Source organism: Bos taurus, chromosome 15 (genome assembly GCF_002263795.3).
Source record: "Bos taurus isolate L1 Dominette 01449 registration number 42190680 breed Hereford chromosome 15, ARS-UCD2.0, whole genome shotgun sequence".
NCBI lineage: Eukaryota > Metazoa > Chordata > Mammalia > Artiodactyla > Bovidae > Bos > Bos taurus.
This window is the reverse complement of record NC_037342.1, coordinates 44035711-44059182: the sequence shown is the minus strand read 5'-3', so window position 1 is coordinate 44059182 and position 23472 is coordinate 44035711. Positions and strand designations below refer to the sequence as shown.

The 23472-nt window shown below is 37.9% G+C and overlaps 1 protein-coding gene across 6 annotated transcripts in view; it reads right to left on the bottom strand.

Moving 5' to 3' along the window:
* Positions 1-23472, bottom strand: part of STK33 (serine/threonine kinase 33) — a 188693-nt gene that overhangs the window by 93150 nt on the left and 72071 nt on the right. The window contains exon 1 of one of the 6 annotated variants that reach the window (XM_059874758.1): positions 14714-14736. The exons of the other annotated variants lie outside the window; for them this stretch is intronic. The gene's annotated coding sequence lies outside the window, so the exon portion shown is untranslated. Of the gene's footprint in view, positions 1-14713; positions 14737-23472 lie in introns of those variants that run through there. 6 annotated transcript variants of the gene reach the window in all.

Below are 23472 nucleotides of genomic sequence, written 5' to 3'. Positions count from 1 at the left end.
TACGGATGTGATGAAAACCCATAGTGGTGAGCACTGGAAAAGATACATCAAGGGTATCCTTCAGACAGGCAGAGGGAAAAAAGAATGCAACTGATGCCAACACACACACACATTTTAACAAATGCTTGACCTTGTTTTCCAAGTATATGTAGCAAGACAAACAAAACTCAGGATGTACCTTTATGCACACTGAAAAATGATTTAACTTTAGGCCTTGGAAGAAAATGCTTTGCATTTCAGGTTAAATATATAAGCCTGTAACCATCAATGACTCAGAGCAGCAGAGTAGATCTGCAAATAACAGCCTTTCTGTTTAGAAAAAAAATAATGCTTTCTCTCTGCAGGTGTAGAAAAGTCCCATATCAGATATGTAAGGCATCATTTTATGCATGCATTAAGAATACTGATTTTATAGTACTTGTTATAAGAAACTGAAAGAAGTGTTCATAATGTAAAGGTTTATTTAAAATGTAGCTAAGTTCCTTCATTATAAACAGTACTCCTAAAAGCATTCTTACTAAATCCCTCAAGTTTTACTATATATATCCACAAACTTTCAAGAGAATCTTTAAATATTAAATTTCCCATTTCTAAGACAGTTTATTTTGTGGATTGAAAAATAGTTGTATTTTTCTTAGCTCAGTTCAGAAAGCATTTCCTTTCGTTTCTCCCTCAGTCTCTCAATGTCAAGTTATCATAGTATCACTGACACTGACATAGACTTCCAGGTACTTTCTCGCTCCACTTCTGACATATCCATTGCCCTAGAAGTATTTGGTAGCTATATTCAGAAAATATAAGAATTCCTGGAATTCACTGACAAGCTCCGTTTCTGCTTCCCAGCTTAGCAACTATTACATTTGCCAAAGTAATGTTCTACTTTCTTACCCCAGCAAACGCTGAAACAATAGGTGGAATAGCTGTATGCAAAATTTCTTGAGAAGGATTGGATTTTGAATTTAATTTCTTTTTGGCTGGCTGAATTCTAATTATTTTAACTTAAAAACCAAAATAGAACAAACATTTACTCACGTTTATTTCTTTCTCACTTATGAATTGATCTGAAAGATTTGTTAGTAAAATAAATCTACTGTCCAGTGGGCCAAATGATGTCATTCATATTTTAGGGGCATAAAATGAATCAGGTATTGCAAACCTAGCGTATCTTTATGTAAATACAAAGATGAATAGCTCTTCTTATGTAGAACCATGGAATTACATGTAAACAGGACTTTGGCTAGAAAAACATATTAGGAAACCAAAGAAACTTCTAACATAATAGTTTCTTTGTGTCTCCAAAGACTGGACGTGCATGGGTATTAAACATAATGTAAATAAATACAATAAGGTCAAATAATGTCAGTGTTTAACAAACGTGAGCTTTCCTTTGGCTAAAGATTCTCATTTTATTTTCAAGAGTAAAACAAGTCAATGGAACAACTCTGATATGGAAACTCTCTGAGTTTTTATTTCAGCATAAAAAGGTCTCTTAACACACTGGCCCTAGAAGATACACTTACAGTAATTTCCTCGAAAATGAACACAAGAATGGTTTTATGAGATATAACTAGCTACAATTTTCTTCCCCAAAAGCAATTTTTGGCTTTCTTTGCTAAGACTATGTCTACAAGGAACCTAACAGTCAAGACAATTCAGTAAAAAATGTGTCCTATTCAAGTGAAGAAAAAAACCTTATGGATTGTCTGACATTATGCAGACCAAGCGGAATGACTTGTATATTCACTTTTCAACTACTTGTTTTCATAACATGCTTACAGAACCTAAAGAGGCCCAAATGAGCTTTCTAGGTCATAGTGTTGTTAAATGAGACCCGCACTTGTTTACTATCTCCATTAAGGTCAGAATTAGGGAAATTGGTCTATGTTGTCTTATAAAAGGATTTATGGTATGTTTAGATTTTATTTTATTTCAGACATTTAAAAATTCTGACATTTAACACCTAACGTATGCTATCAGATTTTAAAATTTTAATTTGCATAATAATCCTCATTGATTAAACTATAATCCGGAGGGACAGTCTTAAATGTGGTCCCCATGTTGACAGTTTAAGAACAGAGATTTTACAAAGAAAGTATGGTTTAGAGAAACTGGAGAGATTCCCCCATCCCTGCCAATTCTTTCCTGATGTTTTTCTTGTTGTTATCCAGTGTCTTTTCTCCATGTACATTAAAACTAATCTGAAGTCAGGGACTTTTATGCCAGCACAGCTGATCCTGTAAATAATGGACACTCAATGAAAATCTGTGAGTGTTCATTTTGTGGGGGAAGAGCCATAATCACAAATCACTTAGGCAGAAAATAAGCAGGTGTATAGAAAGTCATCAAGAAATGAGGGGGTCGTGTGGAGGAGGGAATGTCAGAGCTCTCTTCATAGGTCTGCAGAGGGAATTAGAGTTCTCTGTGACTCAAAACAGTGCAAGCCAATATCAACCTGATACAAAGGGCTTCCTAACATTCAGAACTGTCTAAGTTAACAGGAAAGACTACCTCTGTCACTACAAGTGTCCAAGTAGAGGTTGGAAGGTCACCTGTAAGTAATCATAGATGATATTTAAACATAAACTAGGATGTCATAGAAAAAGCAAGGGAATTCCAGAAAAATATCTACTTCCATTTCATTGACTACACAAAAGCCTTTGACTGTGTGGATCACAACAAACTTGAACATTCTTACAGTGATGGGAATACCAGACCACCTTACCTGTCTCCTGAGAAACCTGAATGCAAGTCAAGGAGCAATAGTTAGAACTAGACATGGAACAACAGACTCGTTCAAAACTGGGAAAGGAGTACGTCCAGGCTGTATATTTTCCCCCTGCTTGTTTATGTGTACTGAGTGTGCTAGGTATACCATGCAGAGTACACCACGCAAAATGCTGGGCTGGATGACACACAAGCTGGAATCAAGACTTCCAGGAGAAATATCAACAACCTCAGATATGCAGACAATACCACTCTAATGACAGAAAGTGAAGAGGAACTAAAGAGCCTTTTGATGAGGGTGAAAGAGGAGAGTGAAAAAGCTAGCTTAAAACTCAACATTCAAAAAACAAAGATCGTGGCATCCAGTCCCATCACTTCATGGCAAATAGAAGGGGGAAAAGTGGAGACAGTGACAGCTTTTATTTTCTTGGGCTCCAAAATCACTGCAGATGGTGACTGAGGTCATGAAATTAAAAGACGCTTGCTCTTTGGAAGAAAAGCTATGACAAACCTAGACAGCATATTAAAAAGCAGAGACATCACTTTGCCAACAAAGATGTGTATAGTCAAAGCTACGGTTTTTCTGGTAGTCATGTACAGATGTGACAGTTGGACCATAAAGAAGCTGAGTGCCAAAGAATTGATGCTTTTGAACTGTAGTGCTGGAGAAGACTACTGACAGTCCCTTGGACAGCAAGTAGATCAAACCAGTCAATCCTAAAGGAAATCAACCCTGAATATTCATTGGAAGGAGTGATGCTAAAGCTGAAGTTCCAACACTTTGGCCATCTGATGCAAAGAGCAGACTCATTGGAAAAGACCCTGATGCTGGGAAAGATTTAAGGCAAAAGGAGAAGGGGGCAGCAGAGGATGAGATGGTTGGATGGCATCACCGACTCAATGGACTTGAGTTTGAGCAAACTCCAAGAGATAGTGAAGGACAGGGTAGCCTGGCGTGCTGTAGTCCACAGGGTTGCAGAGTTGGACACGACTCAGTAACTGAACAAACAGGCAACCTACTTCTTGTAGCCAGATGTTTGAAGGCAAGAAAACTCCAGTCTATAACAAAATACCAACAATTCCATGATCTCTGTTTTTAAGATTTTTTATAAGTAATGTTAATTTAATAAAACAAAGCAACAACAAAAATACTTCTCTTGACTGTGAAAACATCCAGGGCAGGAACTATATTCTATTCACCTTGTCATCTTATATTCAGTAAAGATCTCCATTATTAAATAAGGATTATTGATTGAAAACTATTCAGTGATCGATAGAAACAGTGTTTCTGAACTCACAAATATAATATGCAATGTAGGTGCCTCGAGTAAGAGAGCCAGTGCTTATCATGTAAAAAAATAATATACCTGAAGACACCTCCTGGCCAAAAAACTAACTGCCAACCCTCACTCTACCTTGAAGCTCTCATTCTAGAGCAAAACACCAAAACCCCAATACCAAGCCTGATCCCAATCCTATACTCTAAATTGCCATCTACTTCTGACAGTTTTCCTATCAGACAAGATGTTACAACTACACTCCCAAATTTATGAATCTTAAGGATACACAGACACAAGTATTTACTTCAATGATATACCATATTGTAAAACTCTAAGGGTTTCAGCTGACTAAGTCCAGTCTTCAACAACTATAAAGCTTTGTTATAGAGAGTGACAAAGTTGGCTTAAAGCTCAACATTCAAAAAACTAAGATCATGGCATCTGGTCCCATCACTTCATGGGAAATAGATGGGGAAACAGTGTCAGACTTTATTTTTTTGGGCTCCAAAATCACTGCAGATGGTGACTGCAGCCATGAAATGAAAAGACGCTTACTCCTTGGAAGGAAAGTTATGACCAACCTAGATAGCATATTCAAAAGCAGACACATTACTTTGCCAACAAAGGTCCGTCTAGTCAAGGCTATGGTTTTTCCAGTAGTCGTGTATGGATGTGAGAGTTGGACTATAAAGAAAGTTGAGCACCGAAGAAGTGATGCTTTTTTTTTTTTTTTTATTCCTTTATTTCTCATGTGTTCCCCATCCTGAACCCTCCTCCCTCCTCCCTCCCCATACCATACCTCTGGGTCATCCCAGTGCACCAGCCCCAAGCATCCAGCATCATACATTGAACCTGGACTGGCATCTCGTTTCATACATGACATTTCACATGTTTCAATGCCATTCTCCCAAATCTTCCCACCCTCTCCCTCTCCCACAGAGTCCATAAGCCTGTTCTATACATCAGTGTCTCTTTTGCTGCCTCGTATACAGGGTTATCGTTACCATCTTTCTAAATTCCATATATATGCGTTAGTATACTGTATTGGTGTTTTTCCTTCTGGCTTACTTCACTCTGTATAATAGGCTCCAGTTTCATCCACCTCATTAGAACTGATTCAAATGCTTTTGAACTGTGGTGTTGGAGAAGACTCTTGAGAGTCCCTTGGACTGCAAGGAGATCCAACCAGTCCATCTGAAAGGAGACCAGTCCTCAGTGTTCATTGGAACGACTGATGCTGAGGCTGAAACTCCAATTGGCCACCTCATGTGAAGAATTGACTCACTGGAAAAGACCTTGATGCTGGGAGGGACTAGGGGCAGGAGGAGAAGGGGACAACAGAGGATGAGATGGCTGGATGGAATCACCAACTCGATGCACTTGAGTTTGGGTGAACCCCAGGAGTTGGTGATGGGCAGGGAGGCCTGGTGTGCTGTGATTCGTGGGGTCGCAAAGAGTTGGACACAACTCAGTGACTGGACTGAACTGAATAAACCCTATTATTACTCAGATCCTCATATTCAATTTTAAAAAATCACTACTTTTTGACCGATTGTTTAACTAGCAATAACTGGCTTGTGCTTCTTTCATATAAAACATGCACGTCATCAGTTCAGTTCAGTCACTCAGTCATGTCCGACTCTTTGCAACCCCATGGACTGCAGCACACCAGGCTTCCCTGTCCATCATCAACTCCCAGAGCTTGCTCAAACTCATGTCCATTGAGTCAGTGATGCCATCCAACCATCTCATCCTCTGTCGTCCCCTTCTCCTCCTGCCCCCAACCCCTCCCAGCATCAGGATCTTTTCAAATGACTCAACTCTTCACATGAGGTGGCCAAAGTATTGGAGTTCCAGCTTCAACATCAGTCCTTCCAATGAACATTCAGACTGATTTCCTTTAGGATGGACTGGTTCAATCTCCTTGTAGTTCAAGGGACTCTCAAGAGTCTTCTTCAACACCACAGTTCAAAAGCATCAATTCTTTGGTGCTCAGCTTTCTTTATAGTCCAACTCTCACATCCATACATGACTACCAGAAAAACCACAGTTTTGACTAGATGGACCTTTGTTAGCAAATTAATTTCTCTGGCTTTTTAGTATGCTATCTAGGTTGGTCATAACTTTTCTTCCAAGGAGCAAGTGTCTTTTGATTTCATGGCTGCAGTCACCATCCAGAGTGATCTTGAAGCCCTGAAAAATAAAGTCTGTTACTATTTCTATTGTTTCCCCATCTATCTGCCATGCCATCAGTTCAGTTCAGTTCAGTGCAGTCGCTCAGTCGTGTCTGACTCTTTGCAACCCCATGGATCGCAGCACGCCAGGCCTCCCTGTCCATCACCAACTCCCGGAGTTCCCTCAAACTCATGTCCAATGAGTCGGTGATGCCATCCAGCCATTTCATCCTCTGTTGTCCCCTTCTCCTCCTGCCCGCAATCCCGCCCAGCATTACAGTCTTTTCCAGTGAGTCAACTCTTTGCATGAGGTGGCCAAAGTAATGGATTTTCAGCTTTAGCATCATTCCTTCCAAAGAACACCCAGGACTGATCTCCATTAGAATGGACTGGTTGGATCTCCTTGCAGTCCAAGGGACTCTCAAGTGTCTTCTCCAACACCACAGTTCAAAAGCATCAATTCTTCATTGCTCAGCTTTCTTCACAGTACAACTCTCACATCCACACATGACCACTGGAAAAACCATAGCCTTGACTAGACAGACCTTTGTTGGCAAAGTAATGTCTCTGCTTTTGAATATACTATCTAGGTTGGTCATAACTTTCCTTCCAAGGAGTAAGCGTCTTTTAATTTCATGGCTGCAATCACCATCTGCAGTGATTTTGGGGCCCCCAAAAATAAAGTCTGACACTGTTTCCACTGTTTCCCCATCTATTTCCCATAAAGTGGTGGGACCAGATGCCATGATCTTCGTTTTCTGAATTTTGAGTTTTAAGCCAACTTTTTCACTCTCCTCTTTCACTTTCATCAAGAGCCATTTTAGTTCCTCTTCACTTTCTGCCATAAGGGTGGTGTCATTTGCATATCTGAGGTTATTGATATTTCTCCCGGCAATCTTGATTCCAGCTTCTGCTTCTTCCAGCCCAGCATTACTCATGATGTACTCTGCATAGAAGTTAAATAAGCAGGGTGACAATATACAGCCTTCACGTGCTCCTTTTCCTATTTGGAACCAGTCTGTTGTTCCATGTCCAGTTCTAACTGTTGCTTCCTGACCTGCATATAGATTTCTCAAGAGGCAGGCCAGGTGGTCTGATATTCCCATCTCTTTCAGCATTTTCCACAGTTTATTGTGATCCACACAGTCAAAGGCTTTGGCATAGTCAATAAAGCAGAAATAGATGTTTTTCTGGAACTCTCTTGCTTTTTCCATGATCCAGCGGATGTTGGCAATTTGATCTCTGGTTCCTCTGCCTTTTCTAAAACCAGCTTGAACATCTGGAAATTCATGGCACACATACTGCTGAAGCCTGGCTTGGAGAATTTTGAGCATTACTTTACTAGCATGTGAGATGAGTGCAATTGTGCGGTAGTTTGAGCATTCTTTGGCATTGCCTTTCTTTGGGACTGGTATCAAAACTGACCTTTTCCAGTGCTGTGGCCACTGCGGAGTTTTCCAAATTTGCTGGCATATTGAGTGCAGTACTTTCACAGCATAATCTTTCAGGATTTGAAATAGCTCAACTGGAATTCCATCACCTCCACTATCTTTGTTCGTAGTGATGCTTTCTAAGGCCCACTTGACTTCACATTCTAGGATGTCTGACTCTAGGTGAGTGATCATACTATCATGATTATCTTGGTCGTGAAGATCTTTTCTGTACAGTTCTTCTGTGTATTCCTGACACCTCTTCTTAATATCTTCTCCTTCTGTTAGGTCCATACCATTTCTGTCCTTTATCAAGCCCATCTTTGCATGAAATGTACCCTTGGTATTTCTAATTTTCTTGAAGAGATCTCTAGTCTTTCCCATTCTGTTGTTTTCCTCTATTTCTTTGCACTGATTGCCGAGGAAGGCTTTCTTATCTTTCCTTGCTATTATTTGGAACTCTGCATTCAGATGCTTATATCTTTCCTTTTCTCCTTTGTTTTCACTTCTCTTCTTTTCACAGTTATTTGTAAGGCCTCCTCAGACAGCCATTTTGCTTTTTTGCATTTCTTTTCCATGCGGATGGTGTTGATCCCTGTCTACTGTACAATGTCATGAACCTCTATCCATAGTTCATCAGGCACTCTATCTGTCAGATCTAGCCCCTTAAATCTATTTCTCACTTCCACTGTATAATCATAAGGGATTTTATTTAGGTCATACACCTGAATGGTCTAGTGGTTTTCCCTACTTTCTTCAATTTAAGTCTGAATTTGGCAATAAGGAGTTCATGATCTGAGCCATAGTCAGCTCCTGGTCTTGTTTTTGCTGACTGTATAGAGCTTCTCCATCTTTGGCTGCAAAGAATATAATCAATCTGATTTTGATGTTGACCATCGGGTGATGTCCATGTGTAGAATCTTCTCTTGTGTTGTTGAAAGAAGGTGTTTGCTATGACCAGTGCATTCTCTTGGCAAAACTCTATCAGCCTCTGCTCTGCTTCATTCCGTATTCCAAGGCCAAATTTGCCTGTTACTCCAGGTGTTTCTTGACTTCCTACTTTTGCATTCCAGTCCCCTTTAATGAAAAGGACATCTTTTTTGGGTGTTAGTTCTAAAAGGTCTTGTAGGTCTTCATAGAACCGTTCAACTTTAGCTTCTTCAGCATTACTGGTTGGGGCATAGGCTTGGATTACTGTGATATTGAATGGTTTGCCTTGGAAACGAACAGAGATCATTCTGTCATTTTTGAGGTTGCATCCAAGTACTGCATTTTGGACTCTTTTGTTGACCATGATGGCTACTGTCATAGATGAAACCAAAAAAATTCATGTGATATATATGTTGACTTTCTCAGGCTCCCTAGCCAAATCACCTCAAGTAAGGATACTTATTTTCGAGAAGAGACTGTTCTCTTCACTTCTAATGATGAGTCATTTATCTGCAGCACACAAACCCCAGACTTAGCCAGAACAAAAGCATTTAGAATGTTATATCTTGGTCATCAATGTGGCACGGCTGTTAATTTCAACAAAATAGCAAAGACAGGGGAAATAAGACCTAAAAGGCACTTACTGTTAAGGGTTCTGTAAGCCTAGCCAAGAAGAGTCTTCAGGGAGCAGTAATGAGTTAAGCAGTGAGCAAGAGAGGTCAAAGCAGGAGAACAGAACAACATAGAAGCCAGTCACCTAAACACGTATGCATGTATCCAGCGAACATTTTCTGAATACCTGTTATATACCAAGGATTGTTCTGGGCACAGGGAATAAAGAGGTTATCACAGCATGGGCCTTAGTGATAATGATTATGATAAAGATAATGATCAGTATAGGCTTCCCAGGTGGCACAGTGGCAAAGAATCAGCCTGCTAACACAGGAGCCACAAGAAATGCAGGTTCAATCCCCAGGTCAGGAAGATCCCCTGGAGTAAGAACCCACCCCAGTATTCTTGCCTGGAAAATTCCATGGACAGAGGAGACTGGCAGGCTACAGTTCATGTGGTTGCAAAGAGTCAGACATGATTGAGCAGCTGAGCATACACACATACAATCATCAGTATATAAAAAGTACAAAAGTAATATAAAAGAGGGAGTTACCAGGGAAGTAATGTAATCAAGTGGGAAACAAAATTTAGAATGATAGAGATCAGGATTCAAATTTCACCTCTACTACTTACTAGCTCTGTACATATGGGGATATGTAAAGAGGAGCTAATAGTAGTAACTCTCTTACATGATTATCGTGACAACTAACTAAATAACATTTGTACAGTGCCTATTAAACATTAAAAAATCTAAGATCATTGCATCTGGTCCCATCACATGGCAAATAGAAGGGGATAAAAGTGGAAGCAGTGACAGATCTTATTTTCTTGGGCTTCAAAATCACTGCAGCCATGAAATTAAAAGATGCTTGCTCCTTGGAAGAAGAGCTATGGACAAACCTAGAAGCATTATTAATAAGCAAAGACATCACTTTGCCAACAAAGATCCATCTAGTCAAAGCTATGATTTTTCCAGTAGTCATGTACAGATGCGAGTTGGACCATAAAGAAGGCTGAGTGCCAAAGAATTGATACTTTCAAATTGTGGTCCTAGGGAAGATTCGTAAGAGTCCCCTGGACTGTAAGGAGATCAAAGCATTCAACCCTAAAGGAAATCAACCCTGAATATTCATTGGAAGGACTGAAGCTGAAGCTCCAATGCTTTGGCCACCAAATACAAAGAGCCAACTCACTGGAAAAGACCCTGATGCTGGGGAAGATTGGTGGCAAAAGAAGTGGACCACAGAGGATGAGATGGTTAGATAGCATCACTGACTCAATGAACACGAGTTTGAGCAAACTCGGGAGATACTGAAGTACAGAGAAGCCTGGTGTGCTATAGTCCATGGGGTCTCAAAGAGTCAGACATGACTTAGCAACTGAGCGACAACAAACAACATGAAAAGGGATGTATAGCTTTGTATTAACAGTAGAGTCCGACCTCGGGGAACATGATGGCTCCACCTCTATTCCTCTTTCTCAAGATTATTTTGGCTACTTGGGGTCTTCTGTCCTTCCATACAATTTTTTTAATTATTTGTGTAGTTCTGTGAAAAATGTATTTTAATAGAAATCGCACTGGACTTCTAGATTGCCTTGGGTAGTATGCTCATCTTATCAATATTAATTCTTCCAGTCTACGAGCATCTTAACAATATTAATTCTTCCAGTCTTTGAGTATTTCTTTCACTGCGTCATCTTCAATTTTTTTCATCAAAGTGTCTCACAGTTTCCCAAGTACAGGTCTTTTACCTCTTTAGATAGGCTGATTCCTAGGCATTTTATTATTTTTAATATGATGGCAAATTAAACTTCTTCCCTAAATCCTCTGATAGTTTGTTGTTAATATATAGAAACTCAACAGATTTCTATATATTAATTTTGGGTCCTGCAACTTTACCAAATTCACTGATGACCTCTAGTAGTTTTTTTGTGGCATCTTTAGGGTTTTCTGTGTAATATCATGTTATCTGCAAACAGTGACTGTTTTCTTCTTTCTTTCCAATTTGGATTCCTTTTATTTCTTGTTCTTGTCTGACTGCTATGACTAGCACTTCCAATGCTATGTTGAATAAAAGTGGCGACAGTAGGCATATTTGTCTTCCTGACCTTACAGGAAATTCTCTCAGGTATTCACCATTCAGTATGATGGTAAGTTTAATTAATTTTGGCCTTTATTATCTTGAAGTACATTCCCTCTACACCCACTTTCTGGAGAGTTTTTAATCACAAATAAATGTTGAATTTTGTCAAAAGTTTTTTGCATCTATTAAACTAAGTCTTAAAGACTTAGGATGAACTGGAGAATTGCAATGAGTTGGAGTTCACTTGGTGAACAAGTCAAGGAAAGGCTTTCTAGACAGTGACACCTGCACACGCAAGGGCCCAAAACCTATGGTTCAAGAGGAGTAGAAGAAAGTGGTTTCCATTTGAAGACAAGAACAATGGGAGACAGAAAGTCAGGCCTGTGCTAAGATAAAAAGAGAGAAGAAGCACTTTCAGGAAATACCAGGTTTAACACGAGTATCCTCACTGAAGAATAGGGGCTCCACTAGGCACAAAAGACAGACGAGGTAGAGCGGAACATGAGGTCCTCACTCTGAGAGAGCTGCCAGAAAGGACGGACTGCTGCAAACAGCTTTAAGTGAGCACTTCCCACCTTGACACAAATTAGCCACACCAGCTAGTGACACTAATTAGTGACTGCCAACACTAATTTCTCCAGCAACATTTTAAGCACAGTCATGGATGAGACAGAGGACTTCAATGTATGCTATAAAGTTCTAAAGTACGCAGAATAAGTCCTAGATAGTACAATTAACCCAAATTTACTGCCATATGAACAAATAAGAAGCTAGTGACAAATTCACTAGAGTCAATGTTTCAATGTGATAGAATATATGGTTTATTTCTAATTAACTCCAAAGTAACAAAAAATATCAAGGGAAACTTCCCAGTATGACTTCCACAATAGAATATTAAGTTATTTATTTTACAGACATATATATACATCCCTACTCCAAATTCAGCACTATTGCAAACAAAGCTACATCAGTCCCAGAAAATAGAACAGCAGCATTCTACCATCTGGGGTCTAAAGACCCCAAACTTCTGAACTATTTATGAGCATTATCAGGAAACAATGGGAACAGTGACAGACTTTATTTACTTGGGCTCCAAAATCACTGCAGATGGTGACTGCAGCCATGACATTAAAAGATGTTTGCTCCTTAAAAGAAAAGCTATGACAAACCTAGACAGCATATTAAAAAGCAGAGACATTACTTTGCTGACAAAGATCCATCTAGTCAAAGCTATGATTTTTCCAGTAGTCATGTATGGATGTAAGAGTTGGACCATAAAGAAGGCTGAGCTCTGAAGAACTGATGCTTTTGAACTGATGCTTGAGTCTCCTAGACTGCAAGCAGATCAAACCAGTCAATCCTGAAGGAAATCAATCCTGAATATTCATTGGAAGGACTAATGTTGAAGCTGAAGCTCCAATACTTTGGCCTCCTGATGGGAAGAGCTGACTCACTGGGAAAGACCCTGAGGAGGGTCTTGAGGAGACATGGGAAGAAGGGCATGAGGAGAAGGGGACGACAGAGGATGAGATGGTTGGATGGCATCACTGACTCAATGGATATAAGTTTGAACAAGCTCCAGGAGATGGTGAAGAACAGGGAAGCTTAGTGTGCTGCAGTCCATGGATTTGCAAAGAATCAGACATGACTGATCTACTGAACAACAACAAAATCTCAGAAGTTTTCTCAGATAATGGTTCAATTTCACATGTACAGAATATTTCAAATGAAATTTGTTTGCCCTTGGTAATCAGAAAGAACCTGAGCTTTACTGTTAGACCAAGGTTCAAATTCCTCACCAGTGACTTAACCTATGTGGTCTCAACTTCCTTATATGCAAAATATATAGATGGTGTCTATATACCTACATGGCAGAATTGTTACAAGAATAGGATTAATGTATGTAAAGTCCTGACATATTGTAAGCTTTTAATAAGTTGAAGTTTTTATTATTATGAAATTCTGCCAAAACTCAATAGATGGTAGCATCAGAAAATTATTTTATCAGTCATAATTTCTCAATCTAATGCTCCAAATATTGTTCTACACAGTTTCCAATATACAAATGGTCATCTAATTAGCTCATAGCTAGTTTAGAATATAACCTTATGGGAGTTTGCTCTAGATGTGTTCAGCTTTATTGTAGAGGAAATGGCTTGCTGAACTAGCCCACAAGCAGCTTGTTAAATGTTAAATTCTGAATGCTACAGGCACTCAAATATTGCATTTATAAGAATTTTTTTAATATTATAATGTTGGACATCAAGAACATTTTAGCCTAGCCACGACCACAGTCTCTCAAAGTATTACTGCTCTGTTATTCCTTAATGACTGATCAAGAAGGAATAATATGTAATTGGTTAGGTTTTCAGAGAAAAAAGAGGTGTCTGCATCCACAGATTTATTTACTTGGTGAGTTTTCCAAACATTGCAATGGAGCTGTAAAAACAATGTGATTAAAATCGATAGAGCACATCATTTGCTGATACTGTTGCCCAAGAAAAGGCAATAAGCCTTAGGCATGTTATTACTAGATTACACAATTTCACTGACAGGTTCAAGATTTTTAAAAGCAACTGAGAATAAAGAGGATTTCTTTTTTGGAGCCATGGGATTTTTGTCTTCAATTAAAAGGAAACCATCATTTCTCTCTTTTTTTTATGATGAAGACTTAAAATGTCCTCTATAACATTTTAAAGATAATATTAATACTAAACTTTTCCTTTGTTTCCTAAAATAAATTCAGATTAATGATCCTGATTAAAGCTAAACTGAGAGCTACTTTTGTTTAACAGTATCATATCCAACCACCCATCCACTTAACAAATACTAGAATAGTTCAGGAAATAGTGGTTATGGGGTTATTATTTCTTCAAAGTCCATACAGAAGTATATGAAAGTCCAAATATATGAACTTGGAAACCTCTTCTACAAAAACAATCAATGATTCTCTTTTCTATCTTGGTGATGAAATGATAAACTTTAAAACAGGCCTTCAAATTCAGAGAATGCTACATTTCAAAGCATGCTTTTTAATCAGATAGCAAAAGGTAGTCATATAGACATACATTCACTAGATAAAAAGTACTTTTACCCTGGTCAGATCTTCTACTATACTACAAACAGAAAATTGCAGAAGTTTTTGGTTGATTTGTAGAGAAAATTCCAAAACAGAAACATTCTTCTGTAGCATGGGAAAACTGATGATATCAACTATGTAGTTTTATCCTTATGATAAAAAAAAGTTGACTAGAAATATTGAGAGGATTTTAATCATGAATCCTGATAGGAAATACAAGGCTAGGCTCACAGAAATAAATAAACTTACCAGGTATTAGGCCCATTCTAGCTTTTACCAAGAAAACATTAAATTTCCAGGGGAGCTTAGATTTTTAGACATATCAAATGTAGATAATTTTTAAAAGAAAATCTATAAAGCACCATATACTTTCTTATCACTAATGTACATACTTACTTACCTACATACATAAATAAAAGCTTTATGTTCTAAAGTACATGAAAAGATGTTCAACATCACTAATCATCAAGGAAATGCAAATCAAAACTATTGATACATTAAGGTATCGCCTCACTCAGCTCCAAATGGTCATCATCAGAAAGCCCACAAATAACAAACGTTGAGAGGGTATGGAGCAACCCTTGTACACTGCTGGTGGGAAGGTAAATTGGTGCAGCCACTACTGAAAACAGTATTGGAGGTTCCTTAAAAAAAAATAAAAATAGAGCTATTATATGATACAGATAGTTCACTCTGGGGCATGTATCCAGAAAAGAAATATTCATGAAAATGAATTCAAAAAGCTGCATATACCCTAATATTCATAGTAGCATTATCTATAATATCCAAAACATAGAAGAAACCTAAATATCCATCAAGAGATGAAAGTATAAAGGATATGTGGCTACATATATACAATGGAATATTACTCAGCCATAAAAAGAATGAAACATTGCCATTTGCAGCAACATGGATGGATCCAGAGAATATCACACTGAGTGAATTAAGTCAAATACAAATATTATACCACTTAAACATGGAATCTAAAAAATAATACAAATGAATTTATTTACAAAATGGAAACAGATTCACAGACATAGAAAACAAACTTATGGTTACCAAAGGAGAAACGGGGATAGGGAGAAATAAATTAGGAGTATGGGATTAACAGACACACAATACTACAAAAGGAATTGGTTTAAAAAAAAAAACACAAAGATTTACTATAACTATATAGTAAATAGGGGATATTTAAACAAACAGTAAATATATAGGGAACTATATTCAATATAATTTACTATAGAAAAGAATCCTCATAGATAAATAGATAAAGATATCTGAATCACTTTGCTGTACTCCTAAAACTAATACAATATTGTGAATCAACTCTACTTCAATTTTTAAAAACAGCTCTATGTTCTAAACAGATAGCTATTGGAATAGACAGCTTTATTAACGAAATAATACAATTTTCCTTAGTTTCTCCTTCTCTCCTCCACATTCAACAATTCTATTTCTAAAACAGTTCTCAAATCCATTCAATTTTCTCTATTCCAAATGCCTACATCAGTATTATCCATTGCCTGGGTTACTATGCAAGAGCTTCCTAACTGGTCACCTTCATTTCAAATCAATCCTCTCATCCAAAGCATTTGCCATACTCTAGCCAAACTGTTCTTTCTAATATGTAAATCTTACCATGTTTCTTCCTAGTAAAAATTGCTTCAGTATGATATGGCCTCAGTTTACCTCTTCAGGCTTAACTCATACTACTTCCTCAATGTAAAGTTTTCTAACATATAGAACTTCTTTCTTGTGATGTTATGCTTTCTCTAGGCCTTTCTACATGTACTCTCAGCCTGGAAATATTCTTTCCCATTCTCCCCTTCATTGTTATAATTTCTCCTCTTCTTGAAGATCTTAGCTTAGGCATCATCTCCTTTGAAATTTTCTTGATATCCTGAATCCCAGCTGAGTGCCTGCCTCTCTTTTGTGCACTGTACTTGCTCCATCATACTCTGAATTCCACATGGTCACTTACTTGTCTGTGTCCTTCACTATATCCAAAGTTCCCTGAAAGCAGGGCTGGTGTCTATATTGTTAGCTATTGTCTACCCAGTGAAGAAGTGACAAAAAGAAATATGCTTTTTATAAGGTGTATTCTACCTGCAGTATAGAAAATGTATGAAAGGCAGAACAATATTGGGGATGGAAAGACAAGAAGGTATTATAACAGTTTAAGCAGGACAGAAATGAAGTCTTAATTAGGAAAGCAGCATCAGTGATGGGGAAAATAGATTCTACAGATATTTAGGAAGTAGAGTGATAGAACTTTATAACTGCTCTCCTATGACCATGGTGAGAGAAAGAGAAAAGTTAGAGAGGACACTGAGGTGGAGATGTCTAAGATGCAGTGGCTACATAAGTCCAAAGATAAAGAGACATCTAGATTTAAAACTTGTATTTAAGAATTATGTTGTGCAAGAGGCAACTGAAATCACGTATAGGTGAGATCACCCAGAAATGATGTGTGGAATGAAAACATAAGAGAGTCAAGGACAGAACTTTCAAAAACATCAATATCTAAAGGATAATCAGAGGAAGAGCATCCCCTGAACAAGGGAAAAGAATAACCATAGAGGCGAAAAAAAAAAAAGTATTTTATGAAGGAAAGACTGTCAAAAGCCAAATGGCTCAAAACTTTTAAGAAAGATGAGGGCTGGAAAATCGTATTTAAAAATTAAGCTATGGGGTACTGTTGGCAAAAATGGCAGATTAGGGAACAAAATCCAAAATTTTGTTCATCCATAAAAGCAATGAAAAAGCTGAAAAAATTTTTAGAATAAACTTTTTCAGAGCTCTGGAAAAGCCTTCCAGCAATACAGGAAGTGTTTATCTTTAAATCAATAAATAGTGTATGTCAGTAAGAATCGCACATTTTGTGACATTTTAACTTCTCTTAGTTCTATCCTCCATTCTCATCTCTGCAATAGTCTTGAAAAATAACAGCCCACATTCCTGGTACATCCTCGTAGTCACTGAGTGGAGAAGAAGGGAACTGGAGCCCTTTTAAATCCTCATTCCCAATAAACTGTCATTATTTGACCTTCCTGTTGGTTCCCTGGAAGACCCCACTTATAAGTTAGTCTGTATTTGGCCTGACTCAAAACTCACCTCATACAGAAAACCTTCTCCCAAAGGGCAATTGTTGAGAACAATTACAAGCAAGTGTTTTAACTTCACAGCTGCCTGAGGAATTGGTTACTATATGGTGCAACAATAGACTAACCAAAAAAGCTTGAAAGGAACAGCTAGGAAATGTTAATCCATATAAGTTTTGAAAAGCTCCAACATAGTCTTGGGAATCTAGGAGACCACAAAGAGCCATGTATAAGGCTGTACCCAAACAAAATAAAGACTTCAGGAGGCCCTAAGCTCTCGTCTCTGGCTGACCTTGAGGTCCTGCATAAGCAGAAAATGAAGGGTAACAGCTGTCACACACCTTGCTGTGTTGAAGGTACACCCCAATATAAACATAGAGCTCTCAGCAAAGACTGGTGATTTGTTTGTCACAGACATTTATGGAAAACTCTTCCAATCACTGGGTCACCACTAAGCTAAACAAGCAGAGACATCAGTGGCCACACAAAACAAACAACATAGACTTCACATAATTAGTTCAGAAAAGTCACTAAACAAACTACAACAACAACCAAGGCAGCAAAAACACCCTGGGAATGGGACAGTGTCTGATTTCTACAGTTGCTACGTTTTTAAAATGTTGAGTTTTCAACAAAAAATTATGAGCCATGCAAAAAAAAACTCTAGAAAGTATGGCCATGCAGAAGAACAAAAGCACTCAATATAAACTGGTCCTGAGGAGGCCATTTGTTACTAAACAAATACTTTAAGTGAGTTAATTTAAGTATGTTCAAAGAGCTGAAGGAAACTATGTCTAAAGAACTAAAAGCAAGTGTGAGGTTGTCTGGCCAAATAGAGATTATCAATGAGATATATAAGTTACTTTTTAAAAACTCAAACAAATTCTGGATTTGAAAAGTACAATAATTGAAATGAATGTTTCATTAGAGACACTCAATAGCAGATTTGAGCAGGCAGGAAAAAGAAACAATAAACTCAACTGAAGATATGTCAATGAAGTTGATCTAGTTTGAGGAACAAAAGTTAAAAGAATAAGGAAAAATAAACATAGCCTCATAAACATGGGGAGATACCATCAACTGTGTCAATATATGCATAACAGGAGTCTCAGAAGAAAAGGAGAAACAGAAATGGGAAGAAAGAATATGTGAGGAAATAATGGTCAAAAACTTCCAAACTTGATTAAAAACATTAACGTCCACATCTAGAGGCTCAAAATACTCCAAATATAACAAACTCAAAAAGATCCACATCTTGACATATGTTAGCCAAACTGTCAAGAGACAAACAGAATTCAGAAAGAGAGAAGTGACTTATCACATTCAAGAAATGTTCAATAAGACTAACAGCTGTATTCTTATCAGAAACAGAATGAAGAAAATGGAATACCTGTGGCGGATTCATTTCGATATTTGGCAAAACTAATACAATATTGTAAAGTTTAAAAATAAAATAAAATTTAAAAAATAAAAAAAATAAAAAAGAAATTAATGAACAAGTGTTAATAAGTAGTTTTTCTATTTTTGAATACAATCAGTGTAAAAAAAAAAAAGAAAATGGAATGACACATTTAAGGTTCTTGGGGAAAAAAATCTATAAATCAAGAATTCTAAATCCAGCAAAAACTACCCTTCAAAAGTGAAATGAGTAGCCAAAGGCCAGTATTACATTAATAACAAAACAATCAAAGACATCACATACTTGCACATGCATGCACACACACACAACTAGAGATCAATATTCCTTATGATTGATGATAAGTGCAAAAATCTTCAACAAAGGACCAGCAGCATATACCACCAAAATACTAAATCAAACAACATATGAAAAGGATTACACAATACAATGAGAGGAGAGTTGTCCTAGGAATACAAGGTTGGTTTGACATATAAAAATCAATGTAATACACTATATTAATACAATCCAGGGAAAATAAACATATGATCATCTCAATTCCTGCAGGAAAAAAAATTAACAAATTCCAATATTCTCTCAAGATAAAAAATTCAACAAATGAGGAACAGAAGGGAATTTTTTCAAACTGACAAAGGGAATCCAAAATACCCATAGCTAACATCATAGTTAATGGTGAAAGACTGAAAACTTGTCTCCCCAAATCAGGAACAAGTCAAGGATGTCTACCCTCACCACCCCTATTTAATACTGTACTAGAAGTTCTAGCCTGCTGCTACTGCCGCTAGGTCATGTCAGTCGTGTCCGACTCTGTGTGACCCCATAGACGGCAGCCCACCAGGCTCCCCTGTCCCTGGGATTCTCCAGGCAAGAACACTGGAGTGGGTTGCCATTTCCTTCTCCAATGCATGAAAGTGAAAAGTGAAAGTAAAGTCGCTCAGTCATGTCTGATTCTTCACGACCCCATGGACTGTAGCCCACCAGGCTCCTCCGTCCATGGGATTTTCCAGGCAAGAGTACTGGAGTGGGGTGCCATTGCCTTCTCCGGGAAGTTCTAGCCTTAAGAGTACTAAACATGAAAATAAAATAAAAAGTATCCAGATTAGAATGGGAAAAGTAAAAAATTATCTCTATTCGCAAATAACATGATCATGTATATAGAACATTCTAAGGAATACACATACACATACTCACTAATAAATGAGGGTAGCAAGGCTTCAGGATTTAAGATCAATATACGTAAATCAGTTGTATTTCTATACACCAAAAGTGAAAAATCAGAAAATAAAATTAAGAAGGTAATTCAATGCAATAATATTAAAAAACACAAGTAAATAACAAAATAAGTACAAGATCTGTATATGAAAACAAACAAACAAAAAAACTCTGTCAAAAGAAATTAAAGAAACAAAGGACACTGTCTATTGTAGACAGTGCTGTGATGAACACTGGGGTACACGTGTCTCTTTCAATTCTGGTTTCCTCGGTGTGTATGCCCAGCAGTGGGATTGCTGGGTCGTATGGCAATTCTATTTCCAGTTTTTTAAAGATGGGGAACATGTGTACACCCGTGGCGGATGCATGTTGATATATGGCAAAACCAATACAATATTGTAAAGTAAAAAAAATAAATAATAAAAATAAATAAATAAATAAAAGAAAGGACACTGTCTTCATGGCTGGAAAAACCTAATATTGTTAACATGGCAATATTCCACAAAACTGATCTGCCAATTCAGTGCAATCACTATCCTTTTCCAAGTGTCTTTTTCTTTTCTGCAGAAATTGACAATCCTAAAATTCATATGGAAATGCAAGGGATACAGAATAGCCAAAATAATCTTGGGAAAAAAGATCCTTTCAATATAAAAGGAAACAAATGGAATATATACAAATAATTTCAGTACAAGGCAGAAAACAAAAGTATAAAGCACAAGATGGAAAGAGCAAGCTTTTCCAACTTGGGTAATCAAAAACTCTAATTTATCAAAGAAGATATACAAATACCAGTAAGGACATGAATAGACACTCAATTTCTTTAGTCATTATTGTAATGCAAATGAAAACCACAGTTTTGAGAAATGAAACCACAGTATCACCTCATACTCACCAGGAGGGCTACAGTTAAACAAACAAAACCAGACAATAAATGTTGGAGAGAATATGAAATAACTGAAATGCAAAATGGCATAGCTGGTGGGCATGTATCAACAAAATGGTATAGCCATGGAAAACAATTTAGTCGTTTCTCCAGAATTAAAGAGTTACCATGTTATTGTTGTCCAGTCACCTAGTCATGTCTGACTCTTTGTGACCCCATGGACTGCAGCATGCCAGGCTTCCCTGTCCCTCACCATCTCCTGGAGCTTGCTCAACTCATATCCACTGAGTTGGTGATGCCAACCAGCCATCTCATCCTCTGATGCCCTTTTCTCCTTCTGCCCTCAATCTTTCCCAGCATCAGGGACTTTTCCAATGAGTTGTTTGTCTGCATCAGATGACCAAAATACTGGAGCTTCAGCATCAGCATCAGTCCTTCCAGTGAATATTCAGGGTTGATTTCCCTTAAGATTGACTGGTTTGATCTCCTTGCTGTTCAAGGGACTTTCAGGAGTCTTCTTCAGCACCACAGTTCGAAGGTATCATTCTTTGGCGTTCTGCCTTCTTTACCGTCCAGCTCTCACAACCATGCATGACCACTGGGGAGGCCATAGCCTTGACTATACGGACCTTTGTCGGCACAGTAATGTCTTTGCTTTTCAACACACTGTCTAGGTTTGTCATCACTTTCCTGCCAAGAAGCAATCGTCTTGTGATTTCATGGCTGCAGTCACCATCTGCAGTGATTTTTCAGCCCAAGAAGAGGAAACCTGTCACTGTTTCCATCTTTTCCCCTTCTATTTGCCATGCAGTAATGGGATCAAAAGCCATGATCTTGGTTTTTTCAATGTTTAGTCTTAAGCTGGCTCTTTCACTCTCCTCCTTCACCCTTATCAAGAGGCTCTTTAGTTCCTCTTTGATTTTTGCCATTAGAGAGTGGTAACATCCACATATCTGAGGTTTTGTTTTTTTTTTTAATTAATTTTATTTTATTTTATGTCTCTCCTGCCTATCTTGATTCCAGCTTGTAACTCATCCAGCCTGACATTTCTCATGATGTGCTAAGCATACAGATTAAACAGTAACAGCAGACAGCCCTGTCATACTCCTTTCTCAATCTTGAGCCAATCAGTTGTTTCATACAGGGTCCTAACTGTTGCTTCTTGACCTGCATACAGGTTTCTCAGTGGACAGGTAAGATGGTCTGGGTATTCCCATCTCTCTAAGAGCTTTCCAGTTTGTCACAATTCACACAAAGGCTCTAGCATAGTCGATGAAACAGAAATAGATATTTTTCTGAAATTCTCTTGCTTTCTCTATAATCCAGCGAATGTTGGCAATCTGATCTCTGGTTTCTCTTCCTTTTCTAAACCCATTTTGGCCATCTTGAATTTCTTGGTTCACATACTACTGAAGCCTAGCATGCAAAATTTTAAGCATGACCTTATTAGCATGGGAGATGAGTGCAACTGTCCAATGATTAGCACATTCTTTGGTACTGCCCTTCTTGGGAATTGGGATGAGGACTGACCTTTTTCAGTCCTGTGGCCACTGCTGGGTCTTCCAGATTTGCTGACATAATGAATACAAAACTTTGATGGCATCATTCTTTAGGGATCTGAATAGTTCTGCTAGAATTTCGTCACATCCACTAGCTTTATTAACAGCCATGCTAGTTAAGGCCCACTTGACTTCACACTCCAGAATGTCTGGCTCTGGGTGACTAACCACACCATCACAGTAATCCGGTTCATTAAGATCTTTTTATACAATTCTTCCATGTCTTCTTTCCATCTCTTCTTGATCTCTTCAGTGTCTACTAGATCACTACCATTTTTATCCTTTATTGTGCCCATCTTTGGGTGGAATGCTCCCTTGATGTTTCCAAATTTTTTTGTAGCCAAAGATGGAGAAGCTGTATACAGTCAGCAAAAACAGGACCTGCAGCTGACTGTGGCTCAGATCATCAGCTTCTCAGAACAAAATTCAGGCTTACACTAAAGAAAACTGGGAAAAACAAGAGGCCAGCCAGGTATGACTTAAATCAAATCCCATATGAATGCACAGTAGAGGTAACAAACAAATCCAAGGGACTAGATCTACTTAACAGTGTGCCTGAAGAACTACAACAGAAGTTCATGATATTATACAGGAGGCAGCGAACAAAACCATCCCAAAGAAAAAGAAAAGCAAGAAGGAAAAGTGATTATCTGAGGAGGCTTTACAAATAGCAGAACGGAGAGAAGCAAAAAGCGAAGGAAAGAGGGAAAGGTATATCCAATTAAATACAGAATTCCAAAAAATAGCTAGAAGAGACAAGAAGGCCTTCTTCAGTGAATACAGCTTCGTATTAGAAGAAAACAACAAAAGGGGAAAGACCAGAGATCTCTTCAGGGAAGAGTCAGCATATCACCCAGCAACTCCTAGGTATAGATCCAGGAGAACTGAAAACACATTACACAAAAACTTATACATAATGTAACAAAGCAGCACTACTCACAGTGCCAGAAAAGTCAGAAACAATATGAATGTCCATCAACTGAT